The following is a 17,269-nucleotide window of genomic DNA, read 5'->3' on the forward strand; positions in this document are numbered from 1 at the left end:
CTTACCACTCTGCGCCACGGGGCTCTTCTCTATGGTAATGAGGGACTATTAAATTGCTAAAATAAGCTGGAGTATTATAAAAGATGTATGTCTGGAATTTTCTGTTCTTAGGGTGCTGGTGGGAGGGCACAGGGGCGAGTGTTATCCTTCTGCGCACCACTGATCCACCGGCAAAGTGGTCTGGATCCCATGTGCAAAGTGAGGCCAGCAGGCAGGTTTATATCCTGATATATGTCAGGGGTGGGAGGCTTGGCTTCCTTCTGGTACTAGAATGCAATCAGGCAAGGCTACCTCCATTTTTCTCCTCCCCTCTCTTACCCTCCAAAACACGGGAAAGCCGCCCAACCAAGCCCACCTGGCACTGCGCCGGGAACCCCTCCTGGCACCCCGCCAACGCCAGTGCCTACACCGCCAACACCAGGAACCAGACCGCCAACGCCAGGGACTGCTCCGGCACCTACCAAGGAAAAAAAAGCAGTCATCGTTCAAATGTCTCATGTCCAGTGTGGGGGTAATAATACTGGCCTGCTTTACAGGAGCGTTGTACAGATTACAACTAGGTTACACACATGAAGCACTTTTACCTCTGACAGGGCTATACAAATGCTAAGCATTAAGAAATAACCGGGAGACCTGGGTTTGCCATGAAATAATTATATTCTCAAAAACTGCCGGCTCTCAATCCCTATTAGGACTAAGCTGTGTGTGATGCTGGATCACATAAAGTTTTTTCCCTTTGACGTGTTCACTCGTTCTATAAAATGCAGCTGCAAAAGCTGTATTTGCTGCTAAAAACTCCCCCAGGGGGCGGGGGTGGGGAAAGGCTTCTTAAACGTTTCCCTTCTGAGAGCTTTTCTAGTAAAAATTGCCCCCCTCTAATTGTTGCCAATTATCAGATGTAATTTTCCTGCTTTTGCATTTATCAACAATCAAGTTTTGAGGAAAGAAAGTAGCCCGGCGGCTTCAAGCTCCGGGAGTTCTCATTTTGGAAACAAAACAAGGCTTCGTTCACAACCCAGGGGCTTGGGTTGCCTTGTTCATAAAAATACTGCGAGGCTTGCTATGAAAAGCTTCAAAAATAGAGTCATTTGCAAGAAAAAGGAATGAGCTCCTAGCCCCTTCTCTACTTTTACAGATGCGCCAGCTAATGAAACCTGATTCGAAGAGGGGGAAATGCGCCCCTCTTACAATTTGCAGGGCTCCCACGATGTTTTAACTTTGTAATACTGGTCAAGGACCGCAATAATAATAATAATAATAATAATAATAATAATAATAATAATAATAATAATAATAATAATAATTGCACTGCTCCCTGCCATCCACTTGCTTCCAACCTGAAACAGATGCCCTGCTGGGACAACCTCGGATAATCGGCGCCATGCCAATACAAATGGGTGTCAAGTACGGTTGCCAACCTCCCGGTGGTAACTGGAGATCTCCTGCTATTACAACTGCTCTCCAGGCGATAGAGATCGGTTCACCTGGAGAAAATGGCTGCTTTGGACAGGGGACTCTATGGCAGAGGTGTCAAACTCATTTGTTATGAGGGCCAGATATGACATAAATGTCATTTTGTTGGGCCGGGCCGTGTGTACCATAAAATTTAATGCAGGTACCGGAGATACAAACTTTATAGAAGACAGGCAAAACCAATTAACTGTATTATTGTTTTGCTTTATTTTTTACTCAAAATAAAACATGCTTAACACAATAACACTCTTACAGTATTTTCTTTTATTTAACAGTTTTTTAAATCATTGGCACCTTGGGACTGGGGTGGGCTCGCCAGCCCAGATCAGGAACCGGGGTGGGGGAGTAGGGTGGCTGCCTCAGCTGCCTCACCGGCCAGATAAGAGCCCTCAAGGGGCCTGATCCGGCCCCTGGGCCATATGTTTGACACCCCTGCTCTATGGCATTATACACCATTGAAGTCCCCCCCTCCCCTCCCCAAACCCCGTCCTTCTCAGAACTGGCAGCCTAGTGTCCAGCTATTCCCCACAAGAACATCGCCTGTCATCTGGGTGCATCAGAGGAAAATGAGGTGCAAAGGTTCCCATTTGCCTAGACACATGTCTTTTGGCTTGGGGTTTTTCCAGACGACAGCCGCCTCCCTCCCCATACCTCAGATCTTACTCTCTGTGCGAAATAAGTGCTCAGAAAGACTGCCCAGTCCATGAACGATATACCTTGACGCCAACGAGGATCCATAGCTCAGAATACTGGGTGAAAAGGGCCGAATCGATCGCTCGGCAAAAGATGCAGGGTTCAGCGAACGTATGAAAAATGGCAGGGAGGAGGTTGATTTGGATGGGAGTGGGGGAGAAGGGCTTTTCTCCAGCCTGGTTATCAGACATGACTGGCTGTGGCCTGGGTGAAAAACAGCTGCGGGGAGGGAGCACAGAGAAGATGCTGAGGAGGAGAGGGCACTCCACCACTTCTTTCCTCCAAATCGCACCCTCCCCCCTTGCCCTTTAAAAAAAGTTTGGCAGCGCCCCAAATCACAATCAATCTTCTGGTTCGGTTCAGACTCCTAACCCCAGTATTGGATTTGCGATGCAAGGCAAGCCAACTCACCACCATAAGCCGCTGCTTTGGCTGCCGCTTTAGCCGCTGCTGCCGCCGCCGCCGGACCCCCCACTCCTGCGGAACAATTGGAGACGTTCAGAAGATGCTACTTTCAAATGTGTATTTTATTTATGTATCATAATGTCCTTCAGGGGGGTATACTAGGAGAGGTGGTCCTGAAGATATGAATAACAATGGGCTGGATCCAATCAGCTTTTCTGCTGGTGTTAAGGGAAGGGGAGAGCCCCCTTTGACCACCAAAGAGGCTATGGAGGGTTGCCAGCCTGTGCCTGACAACCGGCAGGAGGGCTGGGGGCAGGGACATGGAGGGTGCGATGTCACTGACATAGCTATGTCACTGCCGGGTAAAACTCAGGAATGACAAAGGGTAGCTCCACAGTAGGGCTGCCAACCTCCAGGTACTAGCTGGAGGTATGTATGTATGTATGTATGTATGTATGTATGTATGTATGTATGTATATGCCTTTTATTCTGTGTTTTAGGCCCATGGGATGGGGGAGACAGTCAGGACGGGAATTGGCAGAGATTGTGCAAAAAAGCAGGCTGGATCCAACCCAAAGCACAGACAGATGAATCCAACCCAAAATACATGAACACATGAAGCTGCCTTATACTGAATCAAACCTTTGGTCCAACCAAGTCAGTATTGTCCTCTCAGACTGGCAGGGGCTCTCCAGGGTCTCAGGCAGGGGTCTTTTACATCACCTACTTGCCTGGTCCCTTTAACTGGAGATGTCGGGGATTGAACCTGGGACCTTCTGAATGCCAAGCAGATGCTCTACCACTGAGCCACAGCCCCTCCTGTGGTTGACCACGGTGGGAAAACGAAGCTACTCTATATCGACGCTTGGTCTGGACCTGCTCAGGTTCTTACAATTCTGTGAATGGCTATTAGAAAGGATAGCTGAACGCGGGACCCTCTGCCCAAGCAGGGACAGATTTTCCCTGATACGCATCCCTTTCCGGCCCTGTGTGAGTCTCCAAATTTCCAGTTGGTTCCTGCTGGAGGCCAAGCATGGAGAGGCCATCTTGGTGACATCCAGCAAGGCAAAGCTTATATTCACAGGACTCAGCCCACCTCCCCATGACATTTACCTATACCTCCTGGAAGGACACCGCCACCAGGCACCAAACCTCCTGGAAGGACGCCAGCCCCAGGCAGAACACCGGCTCCTGCTCCTTGGGAAAGAGACCAGAGTGAATGGCAGCCTGTCATTTTAGGCTCAGGGAGGCGATGGTGGATTAGGGTTGCCAACCTCTGGGTGGGGGCTGGAGTTCTCCTAGAATTGCAGCTTATCTCCATATTACAAAGATCAGTTCCCATGGAAAAAATGGCATTTTTGGAGAGTGGACTCTGGCATCACATATCTACTGAGCTCTTTCCCCTCCCCAAACCCTACTCCTCCCTAAACTCTGCCTCCCAAATCTTAAAGAATTTCCCAACCCACAGCTGGCAATCCGATGGTGGATGAGTCTTTGCAAAGTAAAGACCAGCAGCAAAGGAGCCTTTGTACTCTGACTTACTTTCAGAATCCCATTATTCCAAGCCATCTCAATTCCTCTTCCCAATTCTGTCCCCAAAATCATATAGCTAAATACCAGTATACATTTATAACGTTTGGGGTATTTTGGGGTGGAGGAGAAATGGCCAATTAATAATAGCCTGAATAAATAAAAGCTCTATAGTTACATTGCAAAAAAAAAAAAAAAAAAAAGCTGGGAAAGGCAAATTTGGGATATATGGGAACACCTGTGGAAAGAAGTGAAAACTTTCCCAAAAAATCTGTGTAGGCATCTCAAAGAAACCTGGAGAGAGAGCAGGTTGTACAGGTTACTCTAAGTTGAGCTGCTTCTGTATATTCCATTGCACTCGCCATTTCTTTCATTTCTGATTTTTCCCTTCACTGGTTCATGGAGGGCCTTCTAAAGTGAGGTCCCCTTCCCCATTCCTCCAAGAACAGCAGCAATGCTGATACAGCGGGGCCTTTTTCAGGGTGGCACTACAGATTGTGTACCCACAGAGACTTGCCGGGCCTTATCCCTTTGGATGTTCAAGAGGAACAGGTTAACGTTTGGTCTGTGGTGCTTCTAATCAAGATTTTTAATTGAGATATTCAGGGTGAGCGGGATTATAGATGGCTAAAATTTATAGGCAATCAGGGCTCTTGGCATTCCTTGTGGTTTCCCCAGCAAGTTACTCACCGTATTTCGCAGCTGCTTTTGCGGCTGCTGCCTGGGCTCCTACACCTGGCAGAGAAACAAAAAGAGCCTCAGAGGTGGGATTTTGGGCTCCCACGTGTAACTTAGGGATGCAACCATTTCTCATTTAATTTATTTTAATATTTTTGTCTACAAATTTTGTTCTCTGCTGTTTGCAGTCAGTCTGGTTGAGCTGCTTGGCTTTGACAAATAATTCATATGGTATATGTGTATAAACACACACACACACACACACACACACAAGTGCATGTGTGTGTATAAAGCTAAAACTTCATGGCTTTAACAACAACAACAAAAACCAGAACAAAGACCAAAGCTTTAGTGATCTACCCTACCTACACACATCTCCCTCAAGTCCAATTAACCCCACCAGTAAGGTGTTCCACTGTTTGACACAAAGGTCTTTCAACAGTTATTAGTGATGCTGAAAAACAGAACTTCCACATTCAGGAGCAGTGTAGCTGTGAACATTAGTTGCTGGAAGGAAACAGCTGGGGAAGGGCCATTTATTTCATACCCTCTTGATGAACTTCATGGCAGCATCTGATTGGCCCCTATGAGAAATAGGATCCTCGACTAGATGGACCTTTGGCCTGATCCAGCAGGGCTTATGCCCCCCAGTATCTGGTACTCAACCAAGGGGTTGCAACTTACCCGTGCCCGTGGGGTAGCCACCCTTTCCTCCAGCTCCACCGAGCACCCCGCGAGCTCCATTACCTACAAACGCAAAGAGAAAGCAGATCTGCATGGCTTGTTGCTGCTTAAAGCAAATCTAAGGAGCTCTTCCTGAAGCACGGCTTTTAAAAGAGAAAAATCAGAACCGCGTAGTTCGTTGCACATGGCTCACAGAAGTCAGTTGACTGAGAATTCGCAAAAGCCCCTTTCCAGCATTTGGCTCCTGGGTACCTGTGGGTGGCCTCCGGGTGACAATCTAGGGGAAGCCAGGGCCCACCCCACCAGAGTCACTTTCTTCAAGTCCCACCTCCCTTGGGCCACTGCTGTTTTTTTCTTGTATAGTCTAGAGCAACGGACTGGGCATATGAAAGACGAGCCACTCACCACCATATGGTAACTTCCCCGTGGTGTAGGGCAGCCCATAACCACCTGGAAAGAGAATCAACATATGAAGCCCCCATAAAAGGAGTCGGCCCATCCATTCTCTGTTACAACTGGCCACAGGGCAGCATTGAAGTATTTTGTCCCCACAAGAAAGCTACAAGTTTTCTTTCCCCACCCCAGTTATTTTCTAAAATACCCAACATGGATTCATGGAAAATAGCCTGCACTGTTCTGGGATATCATTTTCTCTTCTTTTTCATTTCTTTAACGTTTATAAGTAGAGAGCAGATTGTCTCTGGACACAGGCTTTTAAAATATAATGGGTGAGCCAATAACCCCCCCCCCCGAAAAAACAGCCTTCCTCTCCAGATTTTCTCCCCCCTCACCCCTTTTGCCAAATTCCAGGCATTTATAAAACAAAGATGTATTTTTAAAAAACACTAACCAGAATTAGTAGAGGAGAGGGAGACAATTTCACTTTTTATATGATGATTTTGATGTTTTATCTGTAAGTTTAACTGTGGGTAGAAGTTATTTTTTTTAAGCCCTTTCCAACCCCAGTTCTTCTGCTCTCCACTTCTATCCCTAAAAGCTTCCGTCGCTGCCCCTGCCTAGCTTCCTTATACAAGAAGCTGCCTTATACTGAATCAGACCCTTGGTCCATCAAGGTCAGTATTGTCTACTCAGACTCAGCAGTAGTTCTCTGAGATCTTAGGCAGAGATCTTTCACACCGCCTCCCATTCGATCTGTTTAGCTGGAGATGCCAGGGATTGAACCTGGGACCTTCTAAACGCCAAACAAATGCTCTGCCACTGAGCCACAGTCACTCCCCTTAATCCAGGTGGTCAAGAGTAAATGAATTTAATTTGCATTCAGAATTTAAATTTCTGGGAGGAAAGTTCAACAGGGGGAAAAAATCAGCAAATGTGATCTGATGAGATCGGGCTATACCCTGCCACCTTCCCTCCCAGAGTGACTTCTAGAATGTTTTAATTGGCTGGTGTTTTAACGGGAGAGGATGCGTTTGCTTTAAAACCCGCCAGCTGCCTTTGAAACGGATGATCTGTCAATCAGCACAAAATAAGTCCCATTAATTCTCACAAATGAACGAGTTCAGTAGCACCTTAAAAACTAACAAAATTTCTGGCAGGGTATGAGCTTTTGTGAGCCACTTCTTCAGATCACGAAAGCTCATACCCTGCCAAAAATTTTGTTAATCTTTAAGATGCTACTGGACTCTTGCTCTTTTCTACTGCTAGTGACAGACTAACATGGCTACACATCGTGTTCTTACAAATGAGATTCACTGGACATTTCTAGTGCGAGTGACGATCTTTTTCTGAAGTACCCCTTCCCAACAACCCTATCAACGACAGTGGCTTTTGTTCCTTTCCTTTCCTTTCTTTTCTTTACATGGAGGGAACTGAGCCAGAACGAGACATCCACGATCACAGATACTGAGTCCATGACCAGCGGTGGCATTTGAAACTATAGCTTCCAGGTCCTAGTTCTATACTCCATCCACAGGCTTCCGGTGGCTCCAGTCTGCAAAACTGTATGCAGATATTGCTGATTTACCATATCTAAGTGCGGATCCCAGAAAGAGAACCTTTGTTGTTGTTGCTGTGGTTTAAAGTTCTAGCTTACCAGGGAGCTTAGGCGCCTTGATGGGGTAGCCCAGAGGTAGTCCTGGTTGCTGCCCCCCAAAGGCTCCAAATCCTAAAGCCAACAAAGAGAGAGAACCATCAGAACGAGGCTTACAGACTCCCTGCAACCCCATCTAGTCCCGCTGTCCTCTTCCACAGCCAGCGAAGCAAGCTACAGGGCCCCTTAGGCTGTGCTGGAGCCGGAGGGGGGAATATGCTTTTACAGCAACCCAACTTACCAGGGATTCCCGCGAAGCCACCACCTCCTGCTCCTGAAAGGCAAAGAGAAAATTAGCAGTGTCCATCACCATGTGCAGAGGACTGGCAGCATGACATTTTGAGGAGAAGAAGAAGGAGGAGGAGGAGGAGGAGGAGGAGGAAGAATCAAACCGGCTTACAATCACCTTCCCTTCCCCTCTCCACAACATTCACCCTGCAAGGTAGGTGGGGCTGACAGTGTGTGACTAGCCCAAGGTCACCTAGCTGGTTCCGTGTGGAGGAGCAGGGAAATAAATCCAGTTCACCAGATTAGCCTCCGCCGCTCATGTGGAGGAGTGGGGAATCAAACCCGGTTCTCCAGATCAGAGTCCACAGCTCCAAACCACCGCTCTTAACCACTACACCACGCTGAAGAGCTAGTGTCAACGTTCAGCTGGGAAGCCATTTAAAAGCCTGAACAGGGGGAAGGTTTCTGGTACCAAGGAGGCTTGTTGTAGGAGGACACCTACCTGGGACTTTTGGCTTGACTCCGCTTCCAATTGGCACGCCCGGCAACACCCCTACCCCAGGATAACGGATACCTGCAACAACAACAGCGAAAGGAAGTTATAACCTGACATTCCCCCCCCCCACTTTGACATGACGGGTTTGAACGTTTGAGCGTTTGCTGAAATTGGAACGGGAGCGGTCAGCTCTCCTTTGTCTGAACGACTGTAGGATGGGACAGGCAAAGGGACCACTCACCAGTGCCGGGAAGCACGCCGCCAGGGAGACCTCCGGGGATCCCGACACCTGCCAAGGAAGGAAAAGGAAGCCGTGCATTCTCGTTTTACGTGAGATGAGGACAGGCAGCCTTTTTGCTACCGTGAGTCCCGGGATAGTGACTCTGGGTAAAAGCGGCACCGATTTGGATTGGGACCATGGCCCAGGGGGAGGAGGGGCTCCTGCATCCTCCCCATGTTATTTCCCCAAACCAAATCGGGCTCCTACAGTGCCTTTACACAGAGTCGCCAGTTGCCGCTGCAATATGGCTGCCATTCCCCTTTGGCTTATTTGCCCAAGGAGGAGGAGGAGGAGGAGGAGGAGGAGGAGAAGAAGAGTTGGTTTTAATATGCCGACTTTCTCTACCATTTAAGGGAGACTCAAACCGGCTTTTAATCACCTTCCCATCCCCTCCCCACAACAGACACCCTGTGAGGTAGGTGAGGCTGAGAGAATGTGACTTGCCCAAGGTCACCCAGCTGGCTTCGTGTGTAGGAGTGGGGAATCAAACCCGGTTCTCCAGATCAGAGTCCACCGCGCCAAACCTCCGCTCTTAACCATTACACTACGCTGGCTCTGTTTTAAACTCCGATTTTACAGGTGGAGCAAGTGAGGCTGAGAATCACTGTGTGTCACGAGGCGAAGGTTAGGCATGTTTCTCCTCTCACGACCCCCCCCCCCTCATAATTGCACACCTTTTCTTCATCCCTCATTTGAACCCAGGTTTTCCTGCCGACTTACCAGGGATTTTCCCCGGTTTGGCTCCAACGCCTAGAAAGGGATGACAGAGAGAAAACCATCAGTGTGGTTACTGTTTACAATTGTCTCAGTACAAATGCACCCTGCACGCAACTGATTTTACACGGCCCTCTTGAAGCACCCCTCTTGGTATGCTGGTGAGTAGAGTAGAACGGTTCTTTCAAATGTACTTCTAGAAGTCTCTCCGAATCAATCAATGGGGAGGAGCCGTGGCTCAGTGGTAGAGTCTCTGCTTGGCATGCAGAAGGTCCAAGGTTCAACTCCTGGCATCTCCAGTTAAAGGGACCAGGCAAGTAGGTGATGTGAAAGACCCCTGCCTGAGACCCTGGAGAGCCACTGCCGGTCTGAGTAGACAATACTGACTTTGATGGGCCAAGGGACTGATTCAGTATAAGGCAGCTTCATGTGTTCATGTTCATGTGTTCTGAAGGAAGGTGGGTTTGCAATTGCTTTGCTACCTTTCTGCACTTGAGAAAGCACATAGGGTTTTGATCAAAGTCTTTTCAGCTGGGAAATTGAGGAGAAATTCACTTCTGGCTGAAACAGATCTGCTATTCTAGGAAATCAAAGATGGTGGTCTGGGGAGAAGATCTGACTCATAGTGATTAGACATGAAGTGGTTTGAACTTTAGGGATTTGGCTTCTTGTCCCACCCAAAGATATGATGGGCTCCTCATTCAATCAAAAGCAGGGTAATGGGTCTATTTCAGCAAGGGGGAGGCTTATGAGGGCTGAATAGTTGCCCTGCCACACCGGACGTTGTGGGTTGACATTCTTTCCCTGAGCGAACAGGAAGTCCAGAGAGATGGGTTGTCAAAAACGGACACTTGTCATAACCTTCCTTTTGGATCATCCTCTGCTTCCCTAACCTGAGTATGTGAAGGGCTGCAGAGAACCTGCTTTGAAAGCAGAAGGTTCCATTGCCGCTAGATCCTAAGTTTCAGGGCTAAGAAAGAAGAAGAAGAGTTGGTTTTTAAATGCCGACTTCCTCTACCACTTAAGGGAGAATCAAACCGGCTTAAAATAACCTTCCCTTCCCCTCCCCACAACAGGCACCTTGTGAGGTAGGTGGGGCTGAGAGAGTGCGACTAGCCCAAGGTCACCCAGCTGGCCTTGTGTAGGAGTGGGGAATCAAACCCGGTTCATGAGATTAGTGTCCGCCGCTCATGTGTAGGAGTGGGGAATCAAACCTGGTTCTCCAGATCAGAGTCCAGCATTCCAAACCAGCGGAGGAAGATCTCTGCTTGAGATCCCTGATAAGCCTCTACTGATTAAGGATTGACAGTCCAAGACGAAATGGACCAATGGTTCGTCAGGGCCAGCAGCAGGTTTGGGGAGGCCCGGGCAGAGTTGCCAGTCCCCCCCTCCTCTGCCAACCACCAGGCCCTGCTCACACCCTCATTTCCTCCCACCCATCCTCATGCCTCCCACCTATGTGTCACATAAACACATGAAGCTGCCTTATACTGAATCAGACCCTTGGTCCATCGAAGTCAGTATTGTCTATTCACATTGGCAGCAGCTCTTCAGGGTCTCAGGCTGAGGTCTTTGACATCACCTACTTGCCTAGTCCCTTTAACTGGAGATGCTGGGGATTGAACCTGGGGACCTTCTGCACACAAAGCAGAGACTCTTCCACTGAGCCACAGCCCCTCCCTCCTGTGTCCTTCCCCTGGCTGTTTGCGAGGCTTCCCACTGCCCATCTGCACCACCCCAACCCTTTCCCTGGTGGCATTGTGAAGAGTGTACCGCTGGGACCATGGGTAGCACAGTGTTAGCAAAGGAGCAGGGAGGGGGGGTCAGCAGCAATGAACCCCCTAGAAGCCTGGGCCAAGGCAGCTGCCCCACATCAAGGTATGCTGATTCCGGCCCTGAAAGGTCTGACTCAGTATGAGGCAGTTTTATAGTTTCCTTGCTTTGGGCACCAATATGACATGCAAGCTTCTGGAGACAGATAGATGAAAACAGCTTACCAGGTATGCCAACACCCCCTGGGACACCCCCTGGTAGTCCCCCAGGCACGCCCCCAGGTACGCCTCCGGGCACGCCGCCTCCAGGTACACCAACGCCTCCAGCTACGCCTCCAGGAAGACCAGCACCGGCAGCTGCTTAAGGAAAGGCACAGCAGAACTTGAAGTGTAGGTGGCAGCCCAAGTTGTGGTAGCTGACAGCAGGGCACAATAGCAGTGCCGGCTGAGTTCAGCTTAGCCCATGAGTCTTCAAATTGCTTCGGTATGAGTCTGTGTTCTGGATGCATCTCATGACTGGGAGGAGGCGAGTGCAGAGCAATAACTCATGCAGAGAGTACCCAATAGCTATCTCTGAGGACGAGCAATTCCACTGTGTCTCTGAATTAGAAGTCAATGAATGCTCCAATAGTACCCAGTGAAGAGTAGAAATGTGCTCTGCTTATCTCATACACATATACAAGTAGAGGCTGGTTGAGTGAAAGGAAGACAAAGCCAGATCAGTACATAATGCAGAGATGCAACAGGCAAACTCCTCTGATGCCAGATAACTCTACTGTGTGTCTACATTAGGAGTGACTGAATGAACCAATCACTACCATTGCAGATAGTGTACATGCCAGACCAGAGAATCATGCAAATATGCAGCCTTCAGCTTCCTCCATGGATGCGGCCTTTGAGTTCATCATGCCCTTTAATTTTGTAATTAATGTATCTCCTGTGGCACAACATGCATGGGGCTTTAGAACCATGTGTACAGAGTGGAGATGTTGAAAAGAAAACAAATCCATCCTGGGGGTGATTATTTCAGAAGAAGAAGAAGAGTTGGTTTTTATATGCCGACTTTCTCTACCACTTAAGGAAGAATCAAATGGGCTTACAATCACTGTCCCCTCCCCTCCCCACAACAGACACCCTGTGAGGTAGGTGGGGCTGAGAGAGCTCTAAGAGAGCTGTGACTAGCCCAAGGACACTCAGCTGGCTTCATGTACAGGAGTGGGGAAACCAACCCGGTTTGCCAGATTAGCCTCCGCCGCTCATGTGGAGGAGTAGGGAATCATACCTGGTTCTCCAGATTAGAGTCCACCGCTCCAAACTGGTGTGAGATTGTGGCGATGGCACAGAAGGGTTCTGAGGGGCAGGGTGGGCAGTGGCATCAAGGGCATCCACTTACCAGCCTTGGCAGCGGCTTTATAGGCTGCAGCAGCTCCAGCAGCTCCTGCAGCTCCAGCACCTGGATAGAAACCTCCTGGGTAAGCCCCTCCTGGATAGACGCCTCCTGGGGCAGAGAAGGAAAGCTGAGCTCCATCACCTTTTCATGGTGAAAGTCCTTGCTTCCAAAGTCCTTGGCATGCAGTATCCTCTCTCGCTATCTTCCTCAACCCAACCCATTCTGAACTATTTGACGTGGCTGTGGAAAGAACCAACCTCTGGCGGCATTTAAATACGTGCCACGCTCCACCCACAAATCACACGACATCCTGGCCTGTCCCTGCACTTGGCTAGAGCCTTTCCCGTTGCATGGCTGGAGATCTCAAGCGAGACAAACTTACCTAGTGCTCCGACACCTGCAGGGAAAGAAAAGAAAGCATAAAAAGCAAGTTAACACAGAATTCTTTTATGTAAGGTTGTTTCCTTCGCCGCCACTCCTCCAATGACTTCAGGTCATGGGATCATGGGAGGGGCCGTGGCTCAGTGGTAGAGCATCTGCTTGGCATGAAGAATGTCCCAGGTTCAATCCCCAGCATCTCCAGTTGAAGGGACTAGACAAGTAGGTGATGTGAAAGACCTCTGCCTGAGACCCTGGAGAGCCACTGCCAGTCTGAGTAGACAATACTGACTTCGATGGACCAAGGGTCTGATTCAGTAGAAGGCAGTTTCATGTGTTCATGTCTTTGTCTTGATCACACATGCTGTTTCCGACCAGAGGCCGCCTCGCTCTCCCCCTGCGTTTCCCTGCGTTTTGCCCACATTTTCAAATTCGAGATAAAACAGGTATCTAAAGACGTGGGCAAAACACGTGGAGAGGTGGGGGGAGAGCGAGGTGACCTCTGGCAGTCGGAAACGGCATGCATAATCAAGACAAAGATTCAATGTCATCGAAGGGGTGACAGCGAGGGAAACAGCCTTGCATAGAAGACCAGAATCAAGGACAAGAGTCGAAAAGGGAGGGGTGCTTTCTCTCCATTTCAACTGGGGGACTGTGGGCTTGCCTCCCTTTGGCAGGGCCAGTGGGGAAGAGGGATGAAAAAGGCTGAGGGATATATATTGCACACGAGCCAGGGATATATATATATATATTACACATGAGCCAGGAGGAGGAGAAAAGCCCTGCTTTAAACTAGGTAAGATGTGACCCAGGTGCAATACCTATAGTCATATTAGGTAAACTCTGATTGCCCCCATAATTTCCCGCCATCCCGGTAAAAACAGAAGGATTCTCCTCTCTCTAATGCTAGCAGATAAAAATCAAGAGATCACTTTTAAGGTCGCCAAATTTGGTTGGATAGACTAGAAGATTAGGAAAATTTGGGTAAGCCATATATAGGCTTTTTAGCAATAACCTTTAGCCTACAAGGTTAGGAAATTTGGGTAAGCCATATATAGGCTTTTTAGCTATAAGTTTTATAAGATATTGTATAATTCTGTGATTCTACAATTTTAAATGTTTCCCCCCCCCCCATGAGTTAATTGATATTCTGGAAGTCTGAACTATTGTATTGATTCTATTTTTATTGGTCTTGGACTGTATTCAATAAATTTGATTTGCGGATCGTGACCCCTCTGCTGCGCTTTCCGGAGATGATGGATTCTTTTTCAAGGAGAGAAAGGGATGGTATGGGAGGTGGTTTACTGTGGAGCCTCCCTGTGCCAGAATTCTGAGCAAAACCCAAGAATTGGGGAGACTCGGGAAGAAAGATTCCAAACTGGTTATCTATCTGATGTTGCCATGTGCAACATCTTCCCCTAGCAAGGAAAGGCCAGTCAGAAGTGAGCCCCATTGTTTTCACAAGTCATAAGAAGGAGGAGGGCAGTGTGGGAACTGCGGCCACTTACCCGGTTTGGGTGGTTTCGCTCCAGCACCGAACCCTACAGAGGAAATAACAGGCGCCGCGATGAGATAAGGGCGGCATGCAGAGAGGAAACCTTCTCTTCCCTCCACCCTACCAGCCTGCAACCCTTCTGAAAATGTCTTTGTCCCTTTTTGAAAATGCTTCTTTCCCAGGACGTGATGCACCTGAAGAATTTTGCCGGAAAGGTTTCAAGACAGAACTAGAAAATGGGATAAAAGGCAATCCAAAGACACCAGAAGACGTCTTGTGGAACACAGGCAGGAGAATGCTGCTGCAGTCGTCTTGGTTGTGGGCTTCCTAGAGGCACCTGGTTGGCCACTGTGTGAACAGACTACTGGACTTGGTAGGCCTGGGTCTCATCCAGCAGGGCCTTTCTTATGTTCTTATATGCCCGGCTTTTGCCAGGGAGGGCAGGGTAGAAATTTGATAAAATAAATACATACATACATGTAAAGGAGGTAGGTAAAGGTAAGGTAAAGGTCCCCTGTGCAAGCACCAGGTCATTCCTGACCCATGGGGTGACGTCATATCCCAACGTTTCCTAGGCAGACTTTGTTTATGGGGTGGTTTGCCAGTGCCTTCCCCAGTCATCTCCCCTTTACCCCCAGCAAACTGGGTCTTCATTTGACCGACCTCGGAAGGATAGAAGGCGGAGTCAACCTTGAGTCGGCTACCTGAAACCAACTTCCGTCGGGACCGAACCCAGGTTGTGAGCAGAGCTTTTGACTGCAGTACTGCAGCTTACCCCTCTGCGCCACGGGGCTCCTAAAGGAGATACTCTTTAGTAATAAATTCCTACTAAAGAAAAGAGGGAGGACTGTTGCCCAGAAAGGTGTTTGCCTGCCTTCCACTTTCCTCACCTTGCAGAAAAGAACGCTTCTAGCAGGAACTCACCTCCTCCAACTCCGGTCCCGAGTCCGCCTACCCCCAGGCCTCCGACGCCAGCTCCTGCAGAGGGCAGAAGAAGAAAAAAAACGTCCATTCGCATCTGAAGTGATCCGGAGGTGATCGGAAGTGATTGGAGGAAGTTCCTATTCACTTAAGGGAGGTGTTTAGGACCATAAACAAAATAAATAAATCATCATTATTCAGCAAACTGTTCAAAAGCGCTGGACGGACATGGGCACATGAGCTTGACAACCAGGTTATAGGAAGAAGAAGAAGAGTTGGCTTTTATATGCCGACTTTCTCTACCACTTAAGGGAGAATTGAACCGCCTTACAATTGCCTTCCACTCCCCACAACAGACACCCTGTGAGGTAGGTGGTGGGGCTGAGAGAGCTCTAAGAGAGTTGTGACTAGCCCAAGGTCACCCAGATGGCTTCGTGTGTAGGAGTGAGGAAACCAACCCGGTTCACCAGATTAGCCTCTGCCACTCCTGTGGGGGAGTGGGGAATCAAACCCGGTTCTCCAGATCAGAGTCCACCGCTCCAAACTACCGCTCTTAACCACTACATCACGCTGGCTCTCAGATACTGTAAACTGCAGTATCTCCAGATACTGTTGGGGAAATGTCAACAGCCAGGCTCTGACCCTGACTCTGTTCAGGAAACGCCAGCATCCAGGAGCTGGCTATATCACACGCGCACACATATGCACACACTCACCCCACCCTTGCCATCATCTCTGAAGCATCTGCTGATGGTTATATTGATCCTTACCTGGGTAATATCCTGTTCCTGGAAGTCCCACTCCAGCACCAGGGACCCCTGCAAAGGAAACAAGAGCTAGAATGACCCTTAGGGCGCAATCCAGGGATGCTGCGTTTATTCCCTTCCTCTCCACAAAGTGGCCAATGGTCTACCAGAGTTTCTCTCCCCCTGGATCACCTTCTGCCACCTGTCTCCAAGTTGCCTGGCATCCTCCCACAGAGTACAGGCTCCTCATTTAGTCAATCCACTCGACCCCTTAGGCTGTGACACCATGGAGGAGGACAGGACTTCCTAGGGTTGCCAACGCCAAGTTGGGAAATTCCTGGGAATTTGAGGATGGAGCCTGGGGAGGACCGGGATCTCAGTGGGGTGCAATGCTATAGAGCCCGCCCTCCAAAGCATCCATTTTCTCCAGGGGAGCTGATCTCTGTAGTCTGGAGATGAGCTGTAATTCTGGGGGATCCCCTGCCCCCACCTGGAAGGCATCCCTGGGGGGGCCTTCTGAGTGGCGTGTCTTGGGCTCACTGCCAGAGGCAAGGTTTGAACCAGCGGCTTTCTGCATCACAGCCCGTCCTGTAAGCCACTGTGTTACGCCAGCAAAGCAATGCTCTGCAGACACCGAGCAGTCATTTGAACATGCACGGGACACCCTGGGACGTGTCAGCAATCTGCTTGCACCTCAGTGCTGCTGACAGGCCGTTGGCTCTCTCCGACGGGATTCTGGCCTCTGCCATCTGTGCGCGCCACATAATTAAGCAATATATAGCTTGTACTTGTTTGACGTTTCTCTCCCTCCTGCGCTTTATTTTGCTTCTTCCCTTTAAAATAAACACTTTCGTTTAAGTGTAATGTATTTTTTGCCTGGGGGATTCAAACAGTACTGGCCTCTCTTAACCGAGAGGCTGATTTGCCTGTTTGATTTTCATGCTCCAGATGGAGCCCGGGTATCCAAACGGTGTGGGGAGAGGAAGCTCAAAGACTCTTGGCTGGGAGGAAACCCCTAGACGAGAAAGTAGGGTTTGCCTAAGCCCCAACTTCGAGCTCCTCTTCCAAGGAAATCTTAATGTTGACTAAGGCAATTTATGCAGGGCTGTTTTCCTCGCAGTCACCCCGCCAACTGCTCTGGGGCTTCCTTTTGATTATGCATGCATTTCCTGACTGTCAGAGGTCGCCTTGTGCTCCCCGGAAAACACGGGCAAAATGCATGGAAATGCATGGGGAGAGCGAGGCGACCTCTGACAGTCAGGAAATGCATGCATAATCAAAAGGAAGCCCTGAAGCAGTCGGTCGGGTGACAGCAAGGGAAACAGCCCTGCATAAA

At 49.1% G+C, this 17,269-nt stretch overlaps 2 long non-coding RNA genes across 2 annotated transcripts; both read right to left on the bottom strand.

Moving 5' to 3' along the window:
• Window positions 1-4,790: 4,790 nt before the first annotated feature.
• LOC130491798 (uncharacterized) lies at window positions 4,791-7,574 on the bottom strand. The gene is made up of 4 exons (XR_008933864.1): window positions 7,517-7,574; window positions 5,869-5,913; window positions 5,464-5,526; window positions 4,791-4,836 (listed from the first exon to the last, which is right to left on the bottom strand). It is a non-coding gene; the product is annotated as an uncharacterized LOC130491798 (long non-coding RNA).
• Window positions 7,575-8,242: 668 nt separating this feature from the next.
• Window positions 8,243-11,247, bottom strand: LOC130491818 (uncharacterized). Its single transcript, XR_008933866.1, has 4 exons — window positions 11,229-11,247; window positions 9,238-9,267; window positions 8,479-8,526; window positions 8,243-8,315 (listed from the first exon to the last, which is right to left on the bottom strand). It is a non-coding gene; the product is annotated as an uncharacterized LOC130491818 (long non-coding RNA).
• Window positions 11,248-17,269: the final 6,022 nt, after the last annotated feature.

The sequence above is a fragment of the Euleptes europaea genome, chromosome 19 (genome assembly GCF_029931775.1).
Source record: "Euleptes europaea isolate rEulEur1 chromosome 19, rEulEur1.hap1, whole genome shotgun sequence".
NCBI classification, from domain to species: Eukaryota; Metazoa; Chordata; class Lepidosauria; order Squamata; family Sphaerodactylidae; genus Euleptes; species Euleptes europaea.